The 8,980-nt window shown below is 40.9% G+C and overlaps 1 non-coding gene across 1 annotated transcript; it reads left to right on the forward strand.

The window, feature by feature from the left end:
* The first annotated feature begins 5,697 nt into the window (after positions 1-5,697).
* On the forward strand, positions 5,698-5,805 carry LOC130983332 (small nucleolar RNA R71). The gene has a single exon (XR_009087328.1). It is a non-coding gene; the product is annotated as a small nucleolar RNA R71 (small nucleolar RNA).
* Positions 5,806-8,980: the final 3,175 nt, after the last annotated feature.

Genomic DNA, 8,980 nt, shown 5'->3' on the forward strand with positions numbered 1-8,980 from the left:
GACAAGCTGCTAACCAATTGGTGCGCGAAATCGTGATCACTACAACTTCGCACAACTAACCAGCAAGTGCACTGGGTCGTCCAAGTAATAAACCTTACGCGAGTAAGGGTCGATCCCACGGAGATTGTTGGTATGAAGCAAGCTATGGTCACCTTGTAAATCTTAGTCAGGCAGACTCAAATGGGTATAGATGATGAATGAAACATAAAGATAAAGATAGAGATACTTATGTATATCATTGGTGAGAGCTTCAGATAAGCGTATGAAGATGCCTTCCCTTCCGTCTCTCTGCTTTCCTACTGTCTTCATCCAATCCTTCTTACTCCTTTCCATGGCAAGCTTATGCAAGGGTTTCACCGTTGTCAGTGGCTACCTCCCATCCTCTCAGTGGAAATGTTCAACGCACCCTGTCACGGCACGGCTATCCATCTGTCGGTTCTCGGTCAGGCCGGAATAGAATCCATTGATTCTTTTGCGTCTGTCACTAACGCCCCGCCTGCTAGGAGTTTGAAGCACGTCACAGTCATTCAATCATTGAATCCTACTCAGAATACCACAGACAAGGTTAGACCTTCCGGATTCTCTTGAATGCCGCCATCAGTTCTTGCCTATACCACGAAGACTCTGATCTCACGGAATGGCTGGCTCGTTTGTCAGGCGAGCGCTCGGTTGTCAGGCGATCAACCATGCATCGTGTATCTGGAATCCAAGAGATATTCACCCAATCTAAGGTAGAACGGAGGTGGTTGTCAGTCACACATTCATAGGTGAGAATGATGATGAGTGTCACGGATCATCACATTCATCAAGTTGAAGAACAAGTGATATCTTGGAACAAGAACAAGCGGAATTTAATAGAAGAACAATAGTAATTGCATTAATACTCGAGGTACAGCAGAGCTCCACACCTTAATCTATGGTGTGTAGAAACTCCACCGTTGAAAATACATAAGAACAAGAGTGATCATTGGCTTCGGTCCCAAAGAGGGAACCAGAAGAACCAAGATGAAGATACAATAGTAAAAGGTCCTACTTATAGGAAACTAGTAGCCTAGGGTGTACAGAGATGAGTAAATGACATAAAAATCCACTTCCGGGCCCACTTGGTGTGTGCTTGGGCTGAGCAATGAAGCATTTTTCGTGTAGAGACTCTTCTTGGAGTTAAACGCCAGCTTTTATGCCAGTTTGGGCGTTTAACTCCCATTTTGGTGCCAGTTCCGGCGTTTAACGCTGGGAATTCTGAAGGTGACTTTGAACGCCAGTTTGGGCCATCAAATCTTGGGTAAAGTATGGACTATCATATATTGCTGGAAAGCCCAGGATGTCTACTTTCCAACGCCGTTGAGAGCGCGCCAATTGGGCTTCTGTAGCTCCAGAAAATCTACTTCGAGTGCAGGGAGGTCAGAATCCAACAGCATCTGCAGTCCTTTTCAGTCTCTGAATCAGATTTTTGCTCAGGTCCCTCAATTTCAGCCAGAAAATTCCTGAAATCACAGAAAAACACACAAACTCATAGTAAATTCCAGAAAAGTGAATTTTAACTAAAAACTAATAAAAATATACTAAAAACTAACTAGATCATACTAAAAACATACTAAAAACAATGCCAAAAAGCGTACAAATTATCCGCTCATCACAACACCAAACTTAAATTGTTGCTTGTCCTCAAGCAACTGAAAATCAAATAAGATAAAAAGAAGAGAATATACTATAGGCTCCAAATTATCAATGAAACTTAGCTCCAAATTAGATGAGCGGGACTAGTAGCTTTTTGCCTCCGAACAGTTTTTGGCATCTCACTTTATCCTTTGAAATTCAGAATGATTGGCTTCTTTAGGAACTCAGAATCCAGATAGTGTTATTGATTCTCCAAGTTAAGTATGATGATTCTTGAACACAGCTACTTATTGAGTCTTGGCCGTGGCCCAAAGCACTCTGTCTTCCAGTATTACCACCGGATACATACATGCCACAGACACATAATTGGGTGAACCTTTTCAGATTGTGACTCAGCTTTGCTAAAGTCCCCAATTAGAGGTGTCCAGGGTTCTTAAGCACACTCTTTTTTGCCTTGGATCACAACGTTATTTCTTTCTTTTTCTCTTTCTCCCTTTCTCTTTCTCTTTTTTTTTTCGTTCTTTTTTTCTCTTTTTTTTTTGTATTCACTGCTTTTTCTTGCTTCAAGAATCACTTTTATGATTTTTCAGATCCCCAGTAACATGTCTCCTTTTTCATCATTCTTTCAAGCGCCAACAACTTTAACATTCATGAACAACAAATTCAAAAGACATATGCACTGTTTAAGCATACATTCAGAAAACAAAAAGTATTGCCACCACATCAAACTAATTAAGCTAGTTTTAAAGATGAATTCGAAATCCTGTACTTCTTGTTCTTTTGTGATTAAAAACAGTTTTCATTTAAGAAAGGTGATGGATTCATAGGACATTCATAACTTTAAGGCATAGACACTAAGACACTAATGATCATAAGACACAAACATGGACAAACATAAGCATAAAAATTCGAAAAACAAGAAAATAAAGAACAAGGAGATTAAAGAACGGGTCCACCTTAGTGAATGCGGCTTGTTCTTCCTCTTGAAGGTCTTATGGAGTGCTTGAGCTCCTCAATGTCTCTTTCTTGCCTTTGTTGCTCCTCTCTCATGATTCTTTGATCTTCTCTCATTTCATGGAGGAGGATGGAATGTTCTTGGTGCTCCACCCTTAGTTGTCCCATGTTGGAACTCAATTCTCCTAGGGAGGTGTTGATTTGCTCCCAATAGTTTTGTGGAGGAAAGTGCATCCCTTGAGGTATCTCAGGGATTTCATGATGAGTGGGATCTCTTGTTTGCTCCATCTTTTTCTTAGTGATGGGCTTGAGGTCATGCCTTCTCAGTTGAACTGGCTTTCCTCTTGAATCTCTCTTCCATTGAGCGCCCTCTTCACAATTGTCTGTGAGGACTTGGTCCAACCTTTGATTAAAGTTGACCCTTTTTGAGTTTGAAAGGGACCTCATAGATCACCTTCTTCATGGCCACAACTTCATAGAAGTGGTCTTGATGCACCCTTGAGATGAATCTCTCCATCTCCCATGACTCGGAGGTGAAAGCTTTTGCCTTCCCTTTCCTCTTTCTAGAGGTTTCTCCGGCCTTGGATGCCATAAATGGTTATGGAAAAACAAAAAGCAATGCTTTTACCACACCAAGCTTAAAAGGTTTGCTCGTCCTCGAGCAAAAGAAGAAAGAAGAGAGTAGAAGAAGAAGAAATAGAGGAGAAGGGAATGGCTTTGTGTTCGGCCAAAGAGGGGGAGAAGTGGTGTTTAGGTTGTGTGAAAATGAAGGTGTGAAGAAGGGTTTATATAGGAGAGGGGGGGGGGGGGCTCATGGTTCGGTCATGTATGGGTGGGTTTGGGAGGGAAAGTGGTTTGAATTTGAAGGGTGAGGTAGGTGGGGTTTTATGAAGGATGGATGTGAGTGGTGAAGAGGTATTGAGGTGATTGGTGAATGGGTGAAGAAGAAAGAGGGTGGTGGGGTTGGTGGGGATCCTGTGGGGTCCACAGATCCTGAGGTGTCAAGGAAAAGTCATCCCTGCACCAAATGGCATAAAAAACCACGTTTTTAGCCAATTCTGGCGTTAAACGCCGGGCTGGTGCCCATTTCTGGCGTTTAACGCCAGGTTCTTGCCCTTTCCTGGCGTTTAACGCCAGTCTGGTGCCCCTTTCTGGCGTTAAACGCCCAGAATGGTGCCAGACTGGGCGTTAAACGCCCACCTGCTAGCCTTACTGGCGTTTAAACGCCAGTAGATTCTTCCTCCAGGGTGTGCTGTTTTTCTTCCTGTTTTTCATTCTGTTTTTGCTTTTTCAATTGATTTTGTGACTTCTTATGATCATCAACCTACAAAAAACATAAAATAACAAAAAGGAAATAGATAAAATATGACATTGGGTTGCCTCCCAACAAGCGCTTCTTTAATGTCAGTAGCTTGACAGAGGGCTCTCATGGAGCCTCACATTTTCTCAGAGCAATGTTGGAACCTCCCAACACCAAACTTAGAGTTTGAATATGGGGGTTTCAACACCAAACTTAGAGTTTGGTTGTGGCCTCCCAACACCAAACTTAGAGTTTAACTGTGGGGGCTCTGCTTGACTCTGATTTGAGAGAAGCTCTTTATGCTTCCTCTCCATGGTGACAGAGGGATATTCTTGAGCCTTAAACACAAAGGATTCTTCATTCACTTGAATGATCAGTTCACCTCCATCAACATTAATCACAGCCTTTGCTGTGGCTAGGAAGGGTCTGCCAAGGATGATAGATTCATCCATGCATTTCCCAGTCTCTAGGACTATGAAATCAGTAGGGATGTAATGGTCTTCAACTTTTACCAGAACATCCTCTACAAGTCCATAAGCTTGTTTTCTTGAGTTGTCTGCCATCTCTAGTGAGATTCTTGCAGCTTGCACCTCAAAGATCCCTAGCTTCTCCATTACAGAGAGAGGCATGAGGTTTACACTTGACCCTAAGTTACACAGAGCCTTTTTGAAGGTCATGGTGCCTATGGTACAAGGTATTGAAAACTTCCCAGGATCTTGTCTCGTTTGAGGTAATTTCTGCCTAGACAAGTCATCCAATTCTTTGGTGAGCAAAGGGGGTTCATCCTCCCAAGTCTCATTTCCAAATAACTTGTCATTTAGCTTCATGATTGCTCCAAGGTATTTAGCAACTTGCTCTTCAGTGACATACTCATCCTCTTCAGAGGAAGAATACTCATCAGAGCTCATGAAGGGCAGAAGTAAGTCCAATGGAATCTCTATGGTCTCATTTTGAGCCTCAGATTCCCATGGTTCCTCATTTGGGAACTCAGTGGAGGTCAGTGCACGCCCATTGAGGTCTTCCTCAGTGGCGTTCACTTCCTCTCCTTCCTCTCCAAATTCGGCCATGTTGATGGCCTTGCACTCTCCTTTTGGATTTTCTTCTGTATTGCTTGGAAGACTACTTGGAGGGAGTTCAGTAACTTTCTTGCTCAGCTGTCCCACTTGTGCCTCCAAATTCCTAATGGAGGACCTTGTTTCAGTCATGAAACTTTGAGTGGTCTTGATCAGATCAGAGACCATGGTTGCTAAGTCAGAGGGGTTCTGCTTAGAATTCTCTGTCTGTTGCTGAGAAGATGATGGAAAAGGCTTGCCATTGCTAAACCTGTTTCTTCCACCATTATTGTTGTTGAAACTTTGTTGAGGTCTCTCTTGATTCTTCCATGAGAAATTTGGGTGATTTCTCCATGAAGAATTATAGGTGTTTCCATAGGGTTCTCCTAGGTAATTCACCTCTTCTATTGAAGGGTTCTCAGGATCATAGGCTTCTTCTTCAGATGAAGCATCCTTAGTACTGCTTGGTGCATTTTGCATTCCAGACAGACTTTGAGAAATCAGATTGACTTGTTGAGTCAATATTTTATTCTGAGCCAGAATGGCATTCAGAGTATCAATCTCAAGAACTCCTTTCTTCTGATTTGTCCCATTGTTCACAGGATTCCTTTCAGAAGTGTACATGAATTGGTTATTTGCAACCATTTCAATTAGTTATTGAGCTTCTGTAGGCGTCTTCTTCAGATGAAGAGATCCTCCAGCAGAGCTATCCAAAGACATCTTGGATAGTTCAGAGAGACCATCATAGAAAATACCTATGATGCTCCATTCAGAAAGCATATCAGATGGACACTTTCTGATCAATTGTTTGTATCTTTCCCAAGCTTCATAGAGGGATTCTCCATCCTTCTGTCTGAAGGTTTGGACTTCCACTCTAAGCTTACTCAATTTTTGAGGTGGAAAGAACTTTGCCAAGAAGGCATTGACTAGCTTTTCCCATGAGTCTAGGCTTTCTTTAGGTTGTGAGTCCAACCATGTCCTAGCTCTGTCTCTTACAGCAAAAGGGAATAGCATAAGTCTGTAGACCTCAGGGTCAACCCCATTAGTCTTGACAGTGTCACAGATTTGCAAGAATTCAGCTAAAAACTGATGAGGATCTTCCAATGGAAGTCCATGGAACTTGCAATTCTGTTGCATTAGAGAAACTAATTGAGGCTTAAGCTCAAAGTTGTTTGCTCCAATGGCAGGGATAGGGATGCTTCTCCCATAGAAGTCGGGAGTAGGTGCAGTAAAGTCACCCAGCACCTTCCTTGCATTGTTTGCATTGTTGTTGTTTTCGGCTGCCATGGGTTCTTCTTCCTTGAAGATTTCTGTTAGGTCCTCTACAGAGAGTTGTGCCTTAGCTTCTCTTAGCTTTCGCTTCAAGGTCCTTTCAGGTTCAGGGTCAGCTTCAACAAGAATGCCTTTGTCTTTGCTCCTGCTCATATGAAAGAGAAGAGAACAAGAAAATATGGAATCCTCTATGTCACAGTATAGAGATTCCTTGAGGTGTCAGAGGAACAGAAAAATATAAGAAAGAGGTAGAAGAATTCGAACTTAATCAGATAGAGTTCGAATTGTGCATTGAGAAGGAGTGGTACTCCATAAATAGAAGGATGTGAGAAGAGAGGAAGAAATTTTCGAAAATTAAGTGAAAGATTTTAAAAACATTTTGAAAAACTTTAATTGATTTTCGAAAACCAAGAGTAGGAAAGAAATCAAGTAATTTTTGAAAAAGATTTTGAAATTAGAGTTTAAAAAGATATGATTGAAAACTATTTTTTTTTGAAAAAGATGTGATTAAAAAGATATGATTGAAAAGATATGATTTGAAAACAATTTTAAAAAGATTTGATTTTAAAAATTAATGACTTGCCTAACAAGAAAAGATATGATTCAAACATTAAACCTTTCTCAACAGAAAAGGCAACATACTTGAAATGTTCAATCAAATCATTAATTGTTAGCAAGTATCTTTGAAAAAGGAAAGAAATTGATTTTGAAAACATTTGATTGAAAAGATATGATTTGAAAAAGATTTGATTTTGAAAAACTTTGAAAACTTGAAAAAAAAATTGATTTGAAAACAAAATCCTCCCCCTTGTGCCATCCTGGCGTTAAACGCCCAGAATGGTGCACATTCTGGCGTTTAACGCCCAAAACTCTACCCTTTTGGGCGTTAAACGCCCAACCAGGCACCCTGGCTGGCGTTTAAACGCCAGTCTGTCCTTCTTCACTGGGCGTTTTGAACGCCCAGCTTTTTCTGTAAAATTCCTCTGCTGTATGTTCTGAATCTTCAATTCTCTGTATTATTGACTTGAAAAGACACAAATTAAAATATTTTTGGAATTTTAATGATGAGGAATAATCAAAATGCAACTAAAATCAAATAACAATGCATGCAAGACACCAAACTTAGCAGTTTGTATACTACGGACACTAACAACATGAGAATGCACATGAGAAACAACAAAACACTCAAGTTAAGAGAATTCAAAGATCAGAGCAAGGAAGTCATCAAGAACATCTTGAAGATTAACGAAGACACATGCATGAATTCGAAAAATGCAAGAAGAACAGAAACATGCAATTGACACCAAACTTAAAATGAGATACTAGACTCAACAAGAAACATACAATATTTTTTTGGTTTTTTTATGATTTTGTAAATTTTTTTTTGTGCTTTTTTTTGAAAATTAAGTGGAAAAGAAAATAAAGGTATCAAAATTCTTAATGAGAATTCCAGGAATCATGCAATGTTAGTCTAAAGCTTTAGTCTAAAGAAATTAGACATGGCTAGCCAAGCTTCAGCAGGACATTGCATTCAAGAGCTAAATTGATAAGAATCAATCAGCTTTGGTGATAATAAGAACATCACCTTGAAACACTAGAATTCATTCTTAAGAACTCTGAAAAATACCTAATCTAAGCAACAACATGAACCGTCAGTTGTCCATACACGAAACAATCCCCGGCAACGGCGCCAAAAACTTGGTGCGCGAAATCGTGATCACTACAACTTCGCACAACTAACCAGCAAGTGCACTGGGTCGTCCAAGTAATAAACCTTACGCGAGTAAGGGTCGATCCCACGGAGATTGTTGGTATGAAGCAAGCTATGGTCACCTTGTAAATCTTAGTCAGGCAGACTCAAATGGGTATAGATGATGAATGAAACATAAAGATAAAGATAGAGATACTTATGTATATCATTGGTGAGAGCTTCAGATAAGCGTATGAAGATGCCTTCCCTTCCATCTCTCTGCTTTCCTACTGTCTTCATCCAATCCTTCTTACTCCTTTCCATGGCAAGCTTATGCAAGGGTTTCACCGTTGTCAGTGGCTACCTCCCATCCTCTCAGTGGAAATGTTCAACGCACCCTGTCACGGCACGGCTATCCATCTGTCGGTTCTCGATCAGGCCGGAATAGAATCCATTGATTCTTTTGCGTCTGTCACTAACGCCCCGCCTGCTAGGAGTTTGAAGCACGTCACAGTCATTCAATCATTGAATCCTACTCAGAATACCACAGACAAGGTTAGACCTTCCGGATTCTCTTGAATGCCGCCATCAGTTCTTGCCTATACCACGAAGACTCTGATCTCACGGAATGGCTGGCTCGTTTGTCAGGCGAGCGCTCGGTTGTCAGGCGATCAACCATGCATCGTGTATCTGGAATCCAAGAGATATTCACCCAATCTAAGGTAGAACGGAGGTGGTTGTCAGTCACACGTTCATAGGTGAGAATGATGATGAGTGTCACGGATCATCACATTCATCAAGTTGAAGAACAAGTGATATCTTGGAACAAGAACAAGCGGAATTTAATAGAAGAACAATAGTAATTGCATTAATACTCGAGGTACAGCAGAGCTCCACACCTTAATCTATGGTGTGTAGAAACTCCACCGTTGAAAATACATAAGAACAAGAGTGATCATTGGCTTCGGTCCCAAAATAACATAACCCAAATAACATAACCCACACGAGGATCCTGCCTGTGACATATGGAGCATTGACATAATCTAGATTTTGAGCAAAGGTTCCATTACATAATTACTTAGCCCTTGGAAAGAA

The sequence above is a fragment of the Arachis stenosperma genome, chromosome 5 (assembly GCF_014773155.1).
Source record: "Arachis stenosperma cultivar V10309 chromosome 5, arast.V10309.gnm1.PFL2, whole genome shotgun sequence".
Classification (NCBI taxonomy): domain Eukaryota; kingdom Viridiplantae; phylum Streptophyta; class Magnoliopsida; order Fabales; family Fabaceae; genus Arachis; species Arachis stenosperma.